Source organism: Carcharodon carcharias (assembly GCF_017639515.1).
Source record: "Carcharodon carcharias isolate sCarCar2 chromosome 15 unlocalized genomic scaffold, sCarCar2.pri SUPER_15_unloc_1, whole genome shotgun sequence".
NCBI lineage: Eukaryota > Metazoa > Chordata > Chondrichthyes > Lamniformes > Lamnidae > Carcharodon > Carcharodon carcharias.
In genome coordinates this window covers 80,958-101,663 of record NW_024470553.1, presented here as the reverse complement: position 1 = coordinate 101,663, position 20,706 = coordinate 80,958, and the positions used below count along the sequence as shown (strand labels likewise).

The window sequence follows — 20,706 nt, the reverse complement described above, 5'->3', positions numbered from 1 at the left end:
GTGAAGACCAGCAAGCAAGGTCACCAATCCAGCATGGGAGGCAGTGGCAGTGGTGGTCAGAGCCAATGCCTTGCAAAAGTTGGCAGCCACCCAGTGCCAAAAGAGGATGGATGATCTCCTCTGTTCCACCAGGATTAAGTCACTCTTCTCATCACGTTCAACTCACACACTCACAAGCCCATCACACATCCACAGGAATCTCACTCACTGCCAGTTCAAGGAACATCACCATTCACTCTCCCACACACACCCTCATTTGCACCGCAGATCCTGTCCTCATCTTGCCCATGGCATCGTTCAATACCCACACATGCTAGGCATCTTTCTCATCTGGCCTGCTTACACTCTCTCCATCTGTATTCATTCAGGACAAGCTGCCACATAACAAAAAGGAGGTGGCAGACTGTTGGAGGAATGCCTGAAATCAAGGCACTCACAAACTTTGAAAATAGAGTCACCCAGCTGGCCAGTGTTGACCTGGGCAGTTCCTGTGCTGATGGTGAGATCGGCAGAGCTCAACCAAGTGAGGATCCAGCAGTGAAACACCCATCAGACTGTGAAGTGATGTGTCCTGTTTCACAGGCCACTGCTGTGCACTAATTATCTCTCTTTGCTTCTGCAGGCACATCTGGAAGCAGCCATGACCCAGGTCCTCTACACAAGCCCTGAAAACACCTCTGAAGAAGAATCTGATGACACCCTAATTAAAAACCTGTCACAGCGCTCATCCACACCCTCCACCAGAGCAGAGACACACTTTGGTGGGACCTAGTTCTAGAATAGCCTCGGAGTTACAATCTGGTGAGCACATCGCACTGTCTGATCTGTAGTAGATGGTGGCAGGAACTCCCCAGGTTTCTGGCACTCGGAGGGCTGCTGGAGACCAGAAATTTACTGAGTCTGAGTCAGATGAGGAGCCTCTGGACTCGGTCATACCTCAGCTGCTGCAGCTGCAAAGGCAAGCTCGGGAACATCAGGAAGGGATGTCCGCTGCACTCATCAGATTACAAGGCTCGATGGAGGAGTCCGTCCGCATTCAGGCTGAGGTGATAGCGCCAGCATGCCAATGCACTGAGGTCAACACCGGTAGGATTGCGGCCACCATGGAGACCTTGACCCAGGACATTGGCCCTGCACTGCTGCAACACTTTGATCTTTTCTGTAGAAGAACGTTTTAAACTTACATCAATGGAACTGGTATACTTAACCTTTACTGTAATTTAAACTGCCACATTTTCAATAACTTTACAATAAGAGGGTTTTAATTTCTGGTTTTGATTTTGAAATACACAGGATTCATTTTTTAAAAAATAAACCGAAAAATAAAATAAAGATTACATTAAATAGCGTTATTCTGCTTTCCAGCCCATTAAATGGAACATCCTGGTTACTTTTGCTTTATGAGGTATTAATTGATAATCTGACAGATAGCCAGGTAAACATACACAGTAAGATGATAAAGGAAATCAGGTGGGCAAAGTACAGGTGAATAATTAATTATTAAAGTACGTTCTGCTCTCATGAATATAACTCTTCCAAATGCATTATATTCTCTACTATTACAAATGTTGTTATTCCTATTTGTGGAATTGTTTGAGCTATTTTATTACTATAATAATGTTTATTTCAGATATGCTGCAAACAAAGAAAACTATTTGGCTCAGGGAGGATTTTCCTTTTTGGACATAGACATAACTGATGGTGAAATGAATTGATCAGCATATTTACAAGTATCTGACCAAATTACACCTTGATCATGTTATCAGGATGGTGCTGTCCATTTAACCCCTTGAGTCCTGTTTGCTATGAATAATGGGACAACTTTGTGGTGATATACATACCTATAATTCTGAGTGAATCTCTTATTGACATTTGTTTAAGTCCTACCTTCTGTCCATTTCCAGTGTTTCTGAATGGTGATATGCGTAGTTTGCAAAGCCTTCATTCCACTCTTTGTAATTCATTGTGTTAAATGTATTTCCTTCCCTTGAAGGGTAGAGCTCTTACTTTCCTCCTTTTAGGCCAGTGCCAAAATTCAAGGCTCCTGATGGTGCATGCAACCCTAAAAACAAACATCATTTAAGAACACAAAACATTTGACAGTGTTTCAATCCAAATAATTTTTTTTAAAGAGGAGATTTTCTTGCTCAAGAAAGTTAGCACAAGTTAAAAACACTGCATTGGCAGAATGCTCCAGTTCGTGCTGAACGAAACACATCTGTTGCAGGCTTCACAATGTGGCAGACAATACTTTTTGATACAATTAGATATTGCAGTTACAGGGACCATTAGTGCTCAGTGCCCTATCTCACTATGGTGCACTGTATTTTAAACCAATAACACAACTAAATGTTTAAAACTGATATTTTAACATTTAAATTATTTACATACAATGCAAAATAGATATTTTTTTACTCTTTCGTGGGATGTGAGCATCGCTTTCAAGGCCAGCATTTGTTGCTCATCCCTAATTGCCCTTGAGAAGGTGGTGATGAGCTGCCTTGTTCAATTGGTGGAGTTCATGTAGTGTAGGGGTACCCACAGTGCTGTTAGGGAGGGAGTTCCAAGATTTTGACTAAGTGATAATGAAGAAACAACGATACATTCCAAGTCAGGGTGGTGTGTGGCTTGGAAGGGAACTTGAAGGTGATGGTGTTCCCATACATCTGCTGTCCTTGTTCTTCGAGATCACAGGTTTGGAAGAACATGTTAAAGGAGCCTTGATGAATTCCTGCAGTGCATCTTGTAGATGGTACACACTGCTGCTACGTACGTTGCTGGTGGAGGGAGTGAATGTTTGTGGATGGGGTGTCAATCAAGTGGGCTGCTTTGTCCTGGATGGTGTCGAGCTTCTTGAGTGTTGTGGGAGCTGCACTCATCCAGGCAAGTGAAGAGTATTCCATCACACTCCTGACTTGTGCCTTGTAGATGGTGGACAGGCTTTGGGGAGTCAGGATGTGATTCACTTGCCACAGAATTCCCAGCCTCTGACCTGCTCTTGCAGCAATAGTATTTATATGGCTAGTTCAATTAAGATTCTGGTCAATGGTAACTCCCAGGATGTGGGTTAGTGGGGGATTCAGCATTGGTAATGCCATTAAGGGGAGATGGTTAGATTCTCTTTTTGTTGGAGATGGTCATTGGCTGGGACTTGTGTGGCATGAAAATTACTTGCCACTTACCAGATCAAACCTGAATATTGTCTTGCTGCATTTACACATGGACTGCTTTAGTATCTGAAGAGTCACGAATGTTGCTGAACATTGCGCAATCATCAGCAAACACTTCTGATCTTATGATGGAAGGAAGGTCATTGATGAACAGCTGAAGATGGTTGGGCCGAGGGCACTACCCTAAGGAACTCCTGCAGTGATGTCCTGGTACTGAGATCATTGACTTCCAACAACCACAACTATCTTCCTTTGTGCTAGGCATAGCTCCAACCAGTGGAGATACCCATTGACCAATTTTTCTAGGGCTCTTTGATGTTACACTTGGTCAAATGTTGCCTTGATGTCAAGAGGAGTCACTTACCTCAACTTTTGAGTTCATTTAGTTGATATTTGGACCAAGGCCATTAAAGGGTCAGGAGCCAAGTGGCCCTGGAGGAACCCAAACTGAGCATTAGTGAGCAGCTTATTGCTGTGTTAAGTGCTTCTTGATAGCACTGTTAATGACAACTTCTATCACTTTATTGAAGATTGAGGGTGGACTGATGGGGCAGTAATTGGCCAAATCATATTTGTTCTGCTGTTTCTGGATAGGACATATTTGGGCAATTTTCCACATTGCCGGGTAGATGCCAGTGTTGTAGCTGCACTGGAACAGCTTGGCTAGGGGCATGGCAAGTTCTGGAGCACAAGTCATCAGTACTATTGCCGGAATATTGTCAGGGCCCATAGCCTTTGCAGTATCCAGTGCCTACAGCCATTTTGTGATATCACATGGAGTGAATCAAACTGGCTGAAGACTGGCATCTGTGATGCTGGGGACCTCTGGAGGAGGCCGAAATGGATCATACACTTCTGGCTGAAGATTGTAGCAAATGCTTTAGCCTTATCTTTTGCACTGATGTGCTGGGCTCCTCCATCACTGAGGATGGAGATATTTGTGGAGCCTCCTCTTCCAGTGAGTTGTTTAATTGTCCACCATTGCTCATCAGAATAAGGAGCCATAGGCAGGGAGACATTCTTGGGAATCTATTCACAATAGTGAACAGTACGTACAAGTGATTAACACCTGTGCCCAGGCTGTGAAACTAATTCTTCTTAACTTTCCTAACCCTGCTGCTATATCTTGGTGTTCCCTCAACACCCACAGCAGAGGTGGAAGCAGCCTGTTAACTGCAACACCCTGTCTGTGATGACCTTGGTGGCTCCAGATTGTGCACCTGCTGATCCTCCTCCCTTTGAGTGCCCTCGAGGAGAAGGGGTAGCTGGGGTGAGATCAGACTGCTCTGCACCAACTATGGCCTCAGTGATGGAGTTCAGCCTGTGTAGCAGTGCAGGAGCAATGTCCTGGACCAAGGTCTCCATGGCATCTGCCATCCTACCAGTGTTGACCTCAGTGCCAGTACTAGCTGTACTGGAACAGTTTGGCTGGGGATGCCACTAATTCTAGTGCCGATGTCTTCAGTACTATTGTCAGAATGTTATCAGGGCCTATAGCCATCATTGTATCCAGTGCCTTCAGCCCTTTCTTGGTATCACGTGGAGTGAATCGAAGTGGCTGAAGACTGGCATCTGTGATGCTGGGGACCTCCGAAGGAAGTCGAGATGGATCATCCACTTGGCACTTATTGCTGAAGATGGCTGCAAATGCTTCAGACATGTGTTTTGCATTTGATATGCTGGCCTCCTCCAACATTGAGGATGGGGATATTTGTGAAGCCACCTCCCCTGTTTAGTTGTTTAATTGTCCATCACTATTCACAGCTGAATGTGGCAGAATTGCAGAGCTTTGATTGTGGGGTTGTTTAGCTCTATCTATTGCATGCTGATTCTGCTGTTTGGCATGCAAGTAGTCCTGTGTTGTAGCTTCACCAGGCTGACACCTTGGGAAGAATTTTCCCCCCACTGCACGGGGAAGTGCAGGAGTGGGTGTGGGCGGGCGCGCCTCTGATTGGCGCCCCCGATTGGAGGCGTGCCACCATTTTACATGGGTGGGCCAATTAAGGCCCGTCCAGCGTGACGTCCACCAGGAAGCACTAAGCGCTCCCTATGTGGGTGGGAGGGAGTCCCTCAGCCGAGAGTGCGCTCTTTTGTGCTTGCGTGCAAAAGGGCGCACTCATCTTGCTGAGGCTAAGTGCTGCCTCAGGGAGATTGGCGCCAAATTAAAAAATTGTGCAGGTGGAAAAATAAAATTTCCCTGACATGTCCTCTCATGTGTCACTGTCACATGAGTTGGGATGTGTCCATCACTTTAAAGCATACATATAATAAAATTTTGAAAACCCTCATGAAACCTCATCCCGCCCGTGGATGAGGTCTCATGCTTTTTCTGAAGCCCACCAGAGCCCCCAGCCTGCCCACCAACCCTAAGGTTGGACGGGCAGGTCCGTTAATTATCTCAATTACTTTTTAAAAGGCCTCAATAGGCTGCTGACAGGTCGGCGGGTGCACAGTTGACTCGGCTGCACCCCCGCCGACCTGAAAATGGAAGTGACGCGGGATGAGGTTGGGAGTTCGGCCCGACATCATCCAGCGTCATTCTACACGTTGGCGAGCAGGCTCCGTCCCCGCTTGCTGACCTAAAGATCCTGGCCCTTGTTTTAGGTACGTCTGGTACCAATGCTGACCCCTGGCTTGGTGGTAATTGTAGAGTGGGGGAGATGCCAGCCATGAGATTCCAGATTGATGGTTGAATAAAACTCTGCTGCTGATAATTCTGCCCACAGCGCCTTGAGAATGCCAGTTTTGACCTGCTAAATATGTCTTGAATCTATCTCATTTATAGCACAGGGATGGTGCAGTACAGCATGATGGACAGTATACTCAGTCTGCAGATGGGAATTTGTTGAATAGAGAATCAACTCTGGGACCAAAAATTATTATACATATTATTATTATCACATGTTTGCTTCATTTAACTTGTAGCATATTCCTTTATATATTTAATAAAAGATTTCTGCAAGCATATTACTTAGTTTTTGTCTGTCTGGACTGTTTTGATTGGTCAGTTTCAGTGGCACATCTGTTGCTGTGCAGTGGCTGGAAAATGCAGAGGCACATGGGGTGTGTGGTGGACTGCAGCACATGAGGCACATGTGGCTCCAAAGGTTAGTGGCAGGAGCAGCAGGGTGGGGGGTGGTGGGGGGTTTGGGGGGGTTGGTTGATGGGGAATAAAATTGGGGGAAGGTAGGGGAACCTGACAACAACGTTAGCCTGGCAGGAGGGTTGTTTCCGTGAGGGATGGGATGGGATTGATGGCAGAGATGGGGACAACAAGGGCAGGATGGGTTACCACGGGACAGATGAGATGATGGAATTGGTTGATTGTGGCAAAATGGTAGGGACAACTCTTTGATATAACTTATTATTCGAAAGCTATCCTTTGTGCTAAAAATGAAGATTCACCTCGATTTGAATGAACAGGTTTTAGAAAGTTGTCAGGTGAATTAAAAGAATACATCAGCGTTGATTCCAAAGATGAAGAAGATGTTAACAGTCCATATCTTCTGGAGTTTCTGCACAGTCTAACTCCAATGGGTTTGCCACCACACAAACTCAGACTCAAGGAAAGGGCAGTTATAAAGTTGTTGTGAAATTTGGATTTCATAGAAAAAGCTTGGTAGTTGGGAAGCTGTTTACTTCAATGAAAAATGCTGAAATTATAACAAACAGATTTCACGGAAACAAAGGGCTGTATTTAATGGAGGCAAGAGGGGTTTCTCACGCTGGCTGGAGAGGTGGCGAGAGCCCCTTGTTCCCTCTTTTAGGGAAGGCCCACTGTTTTAAATGGCACTCAGGCAAGTAGCTGGACAGCAGCAGGCCTTCCCTGGGAGCAAGGACCCCAGGGACGCAGGTCTCACCTGCTGAGAACTGCCAGTCAATCAGAGGACTCGAGGGGGGGGGCATTAGCTGCTGCTGGTAGGACACCCACTAAGATCATCACTGGATCCCAGGCCTCAGGTGAGTGATGGCAGGAGGATGGAGATGGATCGGCAGCAAGGGCAGAGGGCTGGCACTCACTGTCCCACACCCCCCTCCACTTCCCAGGGCCAGGTACCTCAATCAGGCACTGGGTGCCTTTGCATGAGGGAGTACCTGGGAGCCTGGGTGGGTTTGCTTGTCGTGCTCCCTGCATGGGAAGTTCTGTGCTCGCCTCTGGATTAATTGCAGCAGTGGGGGGATAAAGGCCCATAAGCGGGTATAAATTGCCCACTTAAGGGCTGCAATTGGTGGTGGGGCTGGAAGGCTGTTCATGGGCCTTCCTACCACAGACTAAATCAGAATGGAGGTGGGAAGGTGGCAAGGTCCCCACCCAGCATCCTCACACCCAATTGAATGTCCCACGTAGCCAAACTCACTACGGGGAGGGCATTAAATTCCATCCATTTTATTCCTTGAATCACATTGAGCCCATCAGATGTAAACTTGCCTTTTCAAATAGGGAGAAAGCTGTTTCCAATTAGACTTTCATATTCTGATTATAAAGAAATCACAAGAACAGACTCTTGACAAAAATTGTATCTTTTTTCCTGGGCCTGTTTTTACACATGAATAATTTTATGTAGCTTTTCCCAGAATGAGAAGTTTGATTCTGTTGCAGTCTTTGGTGAAAGAATAATTAGAAACCCTGTATTTAAAGTGCTGTTGCAATAAAATTGCTAATTTGGCCACAAATGTTTTACGGGCCACTCACTGCTGGTGTATATTAAACATATTGCAATAAAAATTCATCTCAGGCATTGAACAAAATGTTTGATGTCACATCAGCTGCCTGTTATGTGCAGCACTTAACATTCAGTTTCACTGCATTCAATGTCTGAGAATGAGTGTGAGCCTTGGAGAAAGATCCTAAACCTATATTAGGAAAAGGCAGTCCATCTCAGAGATACTGATTACCTTCCCGAAGAGGTCCAACTAGATGAGAAGAAGCCACCTTTCTTCAGCACCTTGCTCAGCCTCCTTCCCAACAGTAGTCCAAGGTAGATGTTATTGATGCATTCCTGTTTTTATGGAAAATTCTGAAGGTTTTCATCAACCTGCTGGTATTTGGACTACACTACTGTATAGGAGCTAACAGCATTGCAACCAAATTACCTATCACATGACTTACGAACGAGTGGTAGGAAATGTTGCATTTGTGCAATAGGAACATTAATCCAACCGTATAACAGATTTTACACTGTCACTGAGAGGATAAAATAAAATTGTATTAATTTACGAGAGCTAAATTCACTGTCAAAAAAGGAAAAATTACCAACATATGTTGAAGTAAAATGTGATAACTGCAAATGTTTTATTAGATTTTTGTATAACAACGCCGTAAAATACATTACATCCAAAATTCTGTCAATTATTTAATTTAAAAATCATACGGGGGTGAGAAATATGATATGGGAGCTGAATCCTCCAAGGCCCTTGTTGTAATATGGGTTCTTCAGACATCTCAATGATGGGAACTTGAGACTTGTATATTTAAACATGAACCATTGCTTATTAATCGTTAATTATTTACGGATCCCATGTTACTGTCTTGCGTGGTGGTGTTGCCTCCATGCAGGCTGGTTCCAGAGTGTTCTTTCCAGACTGTTCTCTCAGTCTATTACCATGTGACTCTATGCATCATACCATGGGCAGTGCTATTCTCCAGTTCCACATTAACCTTTGCTCTGCTGAGCACCTTTGGATTACAGTGGCATGCAGGCACACACAACATCCCCCTTTCTTCGCCAAAGAACATGTTCCTCTCTTTCAAAGGAGTATTACGATACAATCTTTACTTGCTATCCCTGCTCCCCCACCTCAAATCTCTGACTTTACAAATTCAGATGGTCTTGAGGCTTGACAGTTCTTCCACATCTCAGTCTGTCACATTTGGAGGAATGGTAACAGTCCTCTGTGTTTCTGGTACGAGGCTATATCCATTTGATTTGCCTCTTGTGCTCTTTAGAGTTGTGTTTCTCTTCATTAATGACACATCTGCTTTTTTTGCACACTGTGGGTTTGTCCCATTCCTTTCAAAGGGAATGTGTACTCCATTCATTCTGAGAGTGGACTTGCATTTTCTTTTCCTGTCGTATCCGCCATATTCTTGCAGGATATATATGTTTTGCAAATGGAACCTTCATCTTCACTTGTTTGACAAATTCAGCCAAGTATTTGTTTGCTGTTTTATTTGCAAATTGTTTTGTAAGCTTATGAACCTTTTCATTCAGCTCAATGGTTCTCAGCATGTCTGAGACCTCCAGTGCTATTTCTTCTTTTAGTTTCTTGCACTTTAGTGTTGGATTTACATTTTCCAATCTAATTTCTGTCTTTTCTTTCTCTGTCTGCAACTCCGTCTGGCCAGGTCTGTCTCCAGTGAAGTCTTAACTTGTTTCAGTTCTGTAATTGTGCAATTCATAGTTCACAGTTTGGAAAGTTCGATGGCTTTTCCTTTCAATGCCTCCTCTTTATCATTCACTGCTTCTTCAGATCTTCAGTCTGTTTCTTGTAACTTTCAGCTTCCCCCTGGAATATTGAACATTGTTGAGTCTTCTCTGCTGGCTGGTTCTTCAGTTTGTTCAGAGTGATGTTAAACTTGTTTTCTTTCTCTTCATAATTTTCCAGAGGAATAAACTTAGTCCTAAGGATTCCTTATAGCTTGTGAAGGTCTGTGAACAGGTTTTCCTTTTCTTTGCAAAGCCCGCTTCTTCATCTTGAGTTTTCCTGTAATTCAGCATAGTCCCCTCGAGTTCCTTCTACTGCGCTTCCATTCTGCTGGTTAAGATAATCTGCATTTCTTCATGTTGCTGAATGGTTATGTATTCCTTTTGCATTTGATCTTAAAGGACAAATCAGCGGTTCTTTCAACTGCCTTTTTTCTTGTTGAGCTCTTACCAGCTCACTCTGGGCTACAGTGCATCGTTTTGTTGCTACCAATAATTCCAAAGCAGCTTTTTCCAAAGTAATATTCAACATCCTTTTTAGCTCCAGAAAGATTGGCCGGGTGGTTAACAGTGAGGTTGCGTGTCTTGGGCTACAGGAAGATACAGACGGGATGGTCAAATGGGCAGATAAATGGCAGATGGAATTTAACCCTGAAAAACGTGAGGTGATACATTTTGGAAGGAGTAATTTGACAAGGAAGTATTCAATGAATGGCATGGCACTAGGAAGTTCTGAGGAACAAAGGGACCTTGGCGTGTGTGTCCATAGATCTCTGAAGGCAGAGAGGCATGTTAGTGGGGTGGTGAAAAAGGCATATGGGACACTTGCCTTTATCAATCGAGGCATAGATTACAAAAGTAGGGAAATCATGTTGGAGTTTGTATAGAACCTTGGTGAGGCCACAGCTGGAGTAGTGTGTGCAGTTCTGGTCGCCACATTATAGGAAGGATGTGATTGCACTGGAGGGGGTGCAGAGGAGATTCACCAGGATGTTGCCTGGGATGAAACATTTAAGTTATGAAGAGAGGTTGGGTAGACTTGGGTTGTTTTCATTGGAGCAGAGAAGACTGAGGGGCGACCTGATCGAGGTGTACAAGATTATGAGGGGCATGGACAGAGTGGATAGGAAGCAGCTGTTCCCCTTAGTTGAAAGGTCAATCATTAGGGGTCATAAGTTCAAGGTGAGGGGCAGGAGGTTTAGGGGGGATGTGAGGAAAAACCTTTTTACCCAGAGGGTGGTGAGGGTCTGGAATGCGCTGCCTGGGAGGGTGGTGGAGGCGGGTTGCCTCACATCCTTTAAAAAGTACCTGGATGAGCACTTGGCACATCATAACATTCAAGGCTATGGGCCAAGTGCTGGTAAATGGGATTTGGTAGGTAAGTCAGGTGTTTCTCAAATGTCGGCGCAGACTTGATGGGCCGAAGGGCCTTTTCTGCAATGTGTGATTCTGTGATTCTGGTTGAGTTTTCCCAACTCCTGCTTTGATTTGCCAACTGTGGAATTGAGGGTCGTTTTCTCCTCCTGGCACTTTTCTGTCACCTCTGAAATTTTATTGTTCAGATCTTGAACAGCTTGGTTCATTGAAGACTTCAGTTTATCATGCATTTTCAGCTTGAATCTTATGCTTCAAATCTTCCAGTTTCTTGTAGAACAGCATAATTTACTTTTGCATATGTTGTTTCTTTTGAGTTACTTCAGGTAGCTTCCCTTCATTCATAACCGTCTGCTCACCCTGACTGCTATCTGTCTCCCTCGCTCTGGGGTCTTTTGGCTCCCTCTCTCTGGGGTTGTCTGTCGCCCTCGTTCTGGAGTCTTTTGTTGCCCCCCCCCCTCTGGGATCTTTTGTTGCCCTCTCTCTGTGGTCTTTTGTTGCCCTCCTTCTGGATTCTTTTGTTGCCCTCTATCTGGGGTCCATTGTTGCCCTCTATCTGGGGTCCATTGTTGCCCTCTATCTGGGGTCCATTGTTGCCCTTGGTGCTTTATTAGGAGTTGCCTTCACTCTCTGGTCTCTTGTTGCCATCAGTGTTTTATTAGAAGTTGCCTTCTCTCTAGGGTCTCTTGTTGCTATTGCCCTATCTCTGGGGATTCCTGCTGCCCTCAATGCTTTATTGGAGGTTGCCCTCTCTCTGGGCCATCTTGTTGCCCTCGTTGCTTTATTGGGGTGTTCTAGACCTTCTTCTAGGGTCTGTGCTCTCCACAACTTAGAGTTTAAAATATCTGTCAAAGTCTTTTAATATCTCACCAAATGTGGTCATGTATGGAGTACTTCACCAACAAATGAACCATAGGCAAGAATTTATCAACTTGAACCTCTTCTAATTCCTGTACTTCTTCTGTACACTAAAAATTGTCTTCTCCAAGAATCACACTCTTGGGTCTGATTTAGCATTTTCCATAGCAAGAATGCATCTGGTTTTTCTAATTTGCTGCCTATGGCCATTCTTTTTCTTGTAGTTACCTCTTTAAATGTCATTGCCCCTTTAAGGCAGTGTGTGCAGTAACTGTTTGTGATTATTCAGGCTGTTGTTGCTAGGATACAGTTGACCTCCCTCTGTCTTTTTTGGAATCTTGTTGCTGGAAAACTGCTTTGCAGATATTGTATTTTGCAACAAATATATCAAGCCAGATACAGCATGTTCCAGCTTTTTGGCCTGTGCTGGGCTTGAAAAACAGCAGCTCTTTTTTTTAGTGAAAAACTTAATATTTCCCAATTGAAAAAGGTTTCCTTTCTTTTAAATTCTGCAGATTTTGTTTTTTTTTGACTCAGTGCCATTCATTTTAAACTCTTGAGAACAGCAGCAATTTTTTTTCTTTATTGAAAAAACTTTAATTTTCCCAACTGAAAAGGATTCCCTGTCTCTTAAACTATGCAAGCTTTTTCTTTTTTTTTTACTGTATACTGTAGGTTTCTCTCTTGATGCTGCCAGCTGATGTTTTTTTAAAGTATAGTGCAGCATGGCTACCACTGCTGCAACCTGCTAAACCCTGGGGCTGCCACCTATTCTAAAATGTAAGTACAGTTATTTTTTTTGTATTTTTGCTCACCATCATGTGAACTGTGTCACTTGGGTTCTTACAATTTTCTGTAATGGGCTTCCACTCACTCTGGTGGATCACCATGTCAGATTATGGTACTCTCTCTGATGTGATATCCTTTAGGAGCTCTCACAGTTGCCAACCATGTTGTAATATGGTGCACAATGGTGTCTCAAAGATGAGATCTTAAGACTCGTATATTTAAACATGAACTGTTTATTGTTAATCTTTAATTATTTATAGATCCCAGGTTACTATCCTGCATGGTGGTATTACCTCCATTCAGGCTGGTTCCAGGGTGTTCTTTCTAGATGTTCTCTCAGTGTATCACCATGTGACTGAATGCATCATACCACGGGTGGTGCTATTTTCCAGTCCCACAATAACCATTGCTCTGCAGAGCACCTTTACATTACAGTGACATGCAGGCACATACAACACCATACAACTGCTCTGACTTGGATAGCCCTCAAAATCTGGCATGAGAATCATGATGTCCAGTTAACCTGTGCCAACTCAAAGTAATACAGGCAGTACGCAAACTTCCCACTGCCTGTCAATTATAATCACTGTGACCTCCAGGCCTGTGCTGAACACACTGCATACCTCAGCATGAGGCCCAATTCATGCAACTATTTAAAGCTAGCTTGCTCTATTTTAAAGCAAGACTGCAGCCCTCAGAGGTGGGGTGCATCCTGGCTGTAGCAGAGGCTGTAAATGGTGTAAGAGGTGTGAAAGAAGGAAGAACAAAAAAAATGACACAACAGTCCCAACAGCATGTCCTAAGGTTCTATGATGCTGCCCTGGAGGCCTTGTTACAGGAGGAGAGAGGTCAGCCTGCCTCAAAGGATCAGAAGTTCCTGAAGGCAGTTACCAAGAAAGCAGTGACAGCAGGTAGTCATTGTGGTCAATGCCAGCAGTTTACCTCTGGGGACCAGAATGCAGGGCTAAAGGAAGTTTAATGACCTCACACAAGTGGTCAAGGTCAATGAATGCATTTTCAAATGTCAAATCCCACCAACTGCACCACGAGTCTCTTTCACTGCTCCATTTACCATACTCCCTTCACCCGCTATGAGTCCCGCCACTTTTCAAGTGGGCAGGGCTAAAATTACTTAACATTGTCTAAATTTCTGGCAAGCTGTTGTGCACTCATAGCTTAATTTCACCCTCACACAGTTAGCACTGCTGCAAGTCTCACACCCGCATCTCACAGATTGTACACAATACTGACCATTCAACTGTTGCAGGAACATCACTCAAACACATTGCACCACACTCACTGATACACTTCCCCCTCTCTTGATGGGTAGTTAACCTACAATTGGCAGCAGCGGCTAACCCACAGAAGGCAAGCATAGCTATATGTGCTCTCCTCCATGTACAATGCTGGAAATCATTGTCACTGAGACAGTGATTTGCAGCAGGTCTGAAACTATATAGGATGATGATATTTTCCTGCCCAATTCACCTTTGAAAATGCCACTTCTGCCTCATCTCACAACTTATCATGATTTTCAATATGCAGTTGCTGTAACTAACTTCCCCTTGCCTTCTAAGATAAAAGCAAAATACTGCGGATGCTGGAAATCTGAAATAAAAACAGAATGCTGGAAAAACTCAGCAGGTCTGGCAACATCTGTGGAGAGAGCAGCAGCACTGAAGAATTCAAATGGACTCGAAATTTTAACTCTGTTTCTCTCTCCACAAATGCTGCCCGACCCGCTGAGTTTTTCCAGCATTTCCTGTTATTATTCCCCTTGTCTTACTTCACCCCCATCTGCTCTTGTGCCTTTCCCTTTCTGATGCACAGGAACTACTGCCTGGCTAGACAGTGGTATGGAAGATTGAAAGTCTAGGTGAATAAGAAACTGATGAAGAAGAAACACTATTACTCAATTTGACACTCGCAACCATCGATTCAGATACTGGCACTGTGTGTACTTTAGAGTAGCCCAGCTTCTGTACTTCCATTGGCCAGGCAAATTGCCAGAAATTTAGAGCTATTATGGGTGATTTTAGCTGGCCCACTTAGTGGTAACTGGGTAGTTCAAATTGCCTGTGGAACTCACCCACCAACACCGCACACCTATACCCCAAGTTCAGATTTTAATCTAATACAATGGCAAAGCTTGTGGATACTGGAAATCCAAAATAAAAACAGAAAATGCTGGAAATATGCAACAGGTCAGGCAGCATCTGCAGAGAGAGAAACAAAATCAACATGTCAGGTCAATGATTTTTCACCGGAATATGGAAAAGTTAGAGATGTAACAGGTATTAGACAAGTACAGAGATAGGGAAAGGGAGAGGAGCATAGGAACACAAGGAAAGGTCTGTGCTGGGATGGAAGACAGGAGAGATAAATGACAAAAGGGATGGTAGTCTAAGGCAAACGGAGATGGTAATAGGAAAAGAAAGAAACAAAAGATGGATCCAGAGGAGATATGAATGGCAAGAGCAGAGTCATTATTTACTGCTGCTGTTTGGAGAAAATGGGAGCAGTGGTATGATCTGAAATCGTTGAACTCAATATCAAGACCAGAAGACAGTAAAGTGCCTTATTGAAAGATGAGGTACGGTTCCTTGAGCTTTTGTTGATCTTCACTGGAGCAGTGTAGGACAATGAGGCAGAGAGGTCAGAATGGGAGTTGGGTGGAGAATTAAAATGAAAGCTGGAAGGAAACCCAAGGTCTTGTCTGTGTACTGTATTCCAAAAAGCAGTCACCGAATCTGCGTTTAGTCTCCCCAGAGTGGAGGAGATAGCATCATGAGTATCGAATACAATATACTAAATAGAAAGAAGCACATGCAAATTGGAGTTTCAGCTGGGAAGATGTTTTGCAGCCTTGGTCAGTGGGAATGGAGGAAGTAAAAGGGCAGGTGTTGTATCTCCTGCACTTGCATTCTTTAACTATATAGGTTGGGTTCATTGGGCATGACTGCCATTCTAACTAAAGGCTTGTGCAGGCAAGAGGAGTCAGGGCAGAGGAAGAGGCAAGTTTTTTTTTTACCAGTTCCATGGACTGATGCATCATTAACCATATCTCAGATATGATCACTGCCTTCGGGAATGGAAAGATCATAAATGGAAAATACATTTTAAAAAGTTAAGATCAATACTGAAGGAATAAAGGGAGAGGTATGAGAATTTTAAAGGAAATTTTAAAAGGGAAATTACTTAATATATGAAAAACAATTTAAAAGGATATGGAGTAAGGGCAGGGAAATAGGATTTAGTAGTCAATTCTTGCAGACAACACAGTCACCAATAGCTAAATGTCCTCTTTTTCTGACCTCTCTGCCTCAGTGTCCTACACTGCTCCAGTGAAGATCAACAAAAGCTCAAGGAACAGTACCTCATCTTTCAATAAGGCACTTTACTGTCTTTTGGTCTTGATATTGAGTTCAACGATTTCAGATTGTACCACTGCTCCCATTTTTTCCAGACAGCAGCAGTAAATAATGATTCTGCTATTGCCATATATATCTCCTCTGGATCCATCTTTTGTTTCTTTCTTTTCCTATTACCATCTCCGTTTACCTTGTAAAATTCTATTGCTCTGGTTAACATCTGCATGCCCATGGACAGGTTCTCACCCAAGAGTGTTGGGAAGAGGCAGCTTGGCAGTGTACAGGCTTAAGCAGTTGGAGGCTGCTGCAGGTAACTGATGGAATTCTCCTTGACACTCAAGTGTGTCAAATGAGGAAGATGTATGGGGAGGGGAAGCCCTGGACAATGGAGACCTAAACTGTTATTGTGGGTGTAAGAATATGGGCTTATGAGAAATTAGGTATTGCGAAAACTAAATCACCCCAATCTTTTCTATAAAGCTACTGTTCTCCAAAAATACACTGCTTTGGACTATCTGCTGACTTCTGGCAAGTGCATTATCACTTGCTATTCTCAAGGAAAATAGGGGGGAAAAGAACAAAGTGAGTATAAAGGCCTACCAGTCCTACACAGGTTACCTTCCTTGCCTATTCCAATTGCCACCATCTAGTTCCTATTGCGTGTTTACTATCATATTTCTTGGTCCGCAGCCTTACCTCATCTCTTTCAATGTCTACAGGAATATGCAAAATTTTGTAAATTGCTGTGATATAATCAAATATAATTCCCATTTACTATTTTCCAGCATCAAGATTTTCTAAATTGCAGTTTAAGGTTGCTTGTCAGTGGGTTAATTACTTTGAATTTACTTCGCAACTGGTAGAATTGCAAAACGTTATGTTAAAAATCAATAATTCATTGATGGCTAGAACTCCTATTGTGCTAAAGGTCCAAAGTTGCGTCATCAACCATGGAAACAGAAAATGAGTACAGAAAAATCTTGTGCTAAGGCCAAAGAGCACACAACAGAACTTGCTATGCCCATTCTTGTGTGGAATTCTCCGGAATTCTGGTTTTTGGGGAATATCCTAGAAGGTTTGAACCTTTCTCGGTATAGAAGGGTCAGCAAGAACACAAGTCAGATGTAGACACGTACTTGAGTAGAAGGTAGGGGGAATGGGCCACACCTTCTACTATTCAAAGAACAATGTAACTCTCACTTGTTCTTAGTAAATTGCTGCTCAAATGCTGCAATGTATTAAATCTCACTAATGCTTAAATAAAATCATAACTGTTATCAATTATGGTGACAGCTTTGAACCATTGAACTAACGGTCCATTCAATTATCTGCTAGCCCAGTTTCTGCCAAGGCTTCTGGATTTGAATTGATCCTTATGATTTCATGAATTATTTGTTTTGTTACAACCCTAGAACAGACTTCCAAGTTTTTGGTAAGATCTGGTTAGGGACCAATAATATTTTGTTTAAAGTAGACAAAGTTTGAGAATCAAGACACTTGACAAGCGAATAAAGCCATAATATTCCACGGGTTTTGAATAAGTACTTGAATGAGTACTTTGCGTCTGCCTTTACAAAGGAAGAACTTGCTATCAGGCCGAGGTGAGAGAGGAGGTAACTGGTACATTAGAAGAACTTACAATTCAGAAGAAGGAGGTGTTGGAAAGGCTATCTTTACTTAAAATAGATAAGTTACCAGGACCGGATGAGATGCATCCAAGGTTACTGAGAGAAGTGAGAGTGGAAATTGCAGAGGCACTGGTGATAATTTTCCAGTCTTCCTTAGACACAGGGGAGGTGCCAGAGGACTGGAGAATTGTGAATGTTACACCCTTGTTCAAAAAGGAGCGCAAGGATAAAGCTGGCAACTACAGACCAGTCAGTTTGGCCTCAGTGGTAGGGAAACTTCAGGTTTAAAATAAAATCAATAATCGCTTAGACATGGTAATTAAGGAATGCCAACATGGGTTCATCAGGAAAAATCATGTTTAACTAACTTGTTGGAGGTTTTTGAGGAGATAACAGAGAAGGCTGATAAAGGAAATGCTGTTGATGTGGTGTATATGGATTTTCAAAAGGCATTTGATACAGTGCCACACAACAGACTTGTGAGCAAAATTCTAGCGCGTGAAACAAAAGGGAAAGTAGGCACTTGGATAAGAAATTGGCTGAGCGATAGGAAACAAAGAGTAGTGATAAATAGTTATTTTTCAGATTGGAGGAAGGTTTGTAGTGGAGTTCCTCAGGGGTCAGTGTTGGGACCCTTGCTCTATCTGATATATACTAATGACCTAGACTGTGGTGTGCTGGGCATGATTTCAAAATTTGTAGATGCTATGAAGTTTGGAAATGTTGTCAACTGTGATGGGGATAGTCTTGAACTTCAAAAGGACATAGGCATGTTGGTGGATTGGACAGACAAGTGGCAGATGAAGTTCAATGCAGACAAATGTGAGATAATTCGTTTTGGCAGGAAAGATATGGTGAGACAGTATAAAATAAAGGGAGAGCCTCTAAAGGAGGTGCAGGAACAGAGGGACCTTGGTGTATATGTCATTGAAGATGGCAGGACATGTTGAGAGAGCAGTTAATAAAGCATATAGTATCTTAGGCTTTATTAATAGGGGCATTGAGTACAAGAGTAAGGAGGTCATATTGAACTTGTATAAGGCACTAGTTAGGTCTCATCTGGAATACTGCGTCCAGTTGTGGACACCATACTTGAGGAAGGATGTGAAAGCAGTGGAGAGAGTACAGAGGAGATTCACAAGAATGATTCCCGGGATAAAGAACTGTAGCTTTGAGGATAGATTGGAGAGGTTGGGTCTGTTTTCCTTGGAGAAAAGAAGGCTGACATGAGACTTGATAGAGGTATTCAAAATCCTGAGGGATATGGACAGGGAAGAAACTGTTCCCACTCAAGACAGCATCAAGAACTAGAGGTCACAGATTCAAAATAATTGGCAAAAGGGGTAAATGTGATGTGAGGAAAACATTTTTCACCAGAGGGTGGTTGGAGTCTGGAACAAACTTCCTGAAAGGGGGTGAAGGCAAGTTAATCAAGGTATTCAAAAGGGAATTGGATTGCTACCTGCAAAGAGAGAATGTGCAAGGTTATGGGGATAAGGCAGGGGAGTGGGACTAGGTGGAATGCTGTTTAAGAGAGCCAGTGCAGATTCAATAGGCTGAATGGCCTCCTTCTGCACTGTGATACTGTGAAAAATAAACTTTACTATACAAGGTCAGAAAAATAAAACCATTTATGAGATTTATCTTATACTCTAAAATTCAGGGTTAACCTGAGGTACATGTGAATGAACAAGCAAACTGTGATCAGACACACCACACTACACAATAAGTGACAGATGCGATCAAGATAGATTCCATGGATTTCTCAACAACCCACCCAGATGTCAGTAAACACTGTGAGTCAATTAGTCTCACTGAAACTGTCCCTGTCACAAGGGAATCCAGTCTTCACTTTCAAAGATCTCGTCTTGGAATTCTCTCCAAAAGTCACTCCAATATGGATGACATCAATGATGGACCATCTTACAGGGTTTCAATCTCATCTCCCAAGACTCTATTCCCCTGGATTCCCGAATATGCATTCAAGCACCAACTCACAAGCACAACTTCAGCTTTTTGGCTGTGACAAGCAGAATATTACTGCTCCAAAAGGTACCTTCGCCCAATAGCCCGCAACACAGAGTCACCAACCTTCTGCTGCCTTCTTGGATCTTCAGGGCTTGTCCTGAGCCTTCATCCCTTCAACTCTGCCAATCGCAGCCCTTTCTCTGATTGGAGCCTCCATCTCTGCTCTTCTCTTTCTTTCCTTAACTGAACTGGGACTTGTCTCTGTCCCCTGTCTGGGACTCCTCTTTTTTTGGGATCCCTCCCTGCCCCCTCTCTGTTTGGAACCTCTCCCTGTCCCCTCTTCCTGTCCCCTGCCTGGGACTCTTCTCTGCAATGGTGCTCTGCTCCCTGTTATATGTCCTGGGTTTTCACACCATTTTTTCCTTGGGCCCTTCCTTGGCCCAAAGAACTTAAAATGCTGAATAGTGCGTACGTAGCTTACTCCCAGTCCATACACGCATGGAAACTCCGGGGTCTGCTGGGACTTGGAATTCCCAACCTCTGCTTTTGACTTTAAGGTAAGTCGGATTGGTGGAAACTAAAATAGAATTACGTCAAGGCTGATGATTTTAGTTTGTAACACATGGGGAAAGGTGGTGGGATATCTTGCCCCTTTTTTCCTTCATCTCTCAGCTGACTGCAACAAGATATGTTTTTGAGAAGGAGTCTTTTAAATCTTTTGAGTGTTGTGATTTAAAAAAAATAGACACAAACAGGCTTTCTGGTAAGTTTACATCAAAAGAAAGGATAAACATTTATTTACATAACACCCAAAAAGTAAATGCAATGAAACACCCAATCCCTCAAACACACAGACGCACATACACACAAGAAAAGATGAGTTCTGGAGATGAAACAGGTACTAGGTTACTATTAGAGTGACAAGGAACTAGCCACATTTGTTAGGAAGTAGAGATAGTTTAACTAAGTTATACTGGTATTTGTAAGTGTTAGGGATGAGCTTTAGCTTTAAAATTTAAGTTTGATTTGTAGTTCTGTATTTGTGTGTTAAGAAAGGTAACATTGAGTTTTAGTTGCCTGCATTTCTAATGAGGTTTTTAAGATTGTTGCAGCTAAAGTAAAC

At 43.2% G+C, this 20,706-nt stretch overlaps 1 long non-coding RNA gene across 2 annotated transcripts in view; it reads right to left on the bottom strand.

The window, feature by feature from the left end:
• Positions 1 to 20,706, bottom strand: part of LOC121273414 — a 95,013-nt gene that overhangs the window by 21,513 nt on the left and 52,794 nt on the right. For both annotated transcript variants that reach the window (XR_005942018.1, XR_005942019.1), the window contains exon 2: positions 1,888 to 2,062. This is a non-coding gene — a long non-coding RNA (uncharacterized LOC121273414). The remainder of the gene's footprint in view (positions 1 to 1,887; positions 2,063 to 20,706) is intronic.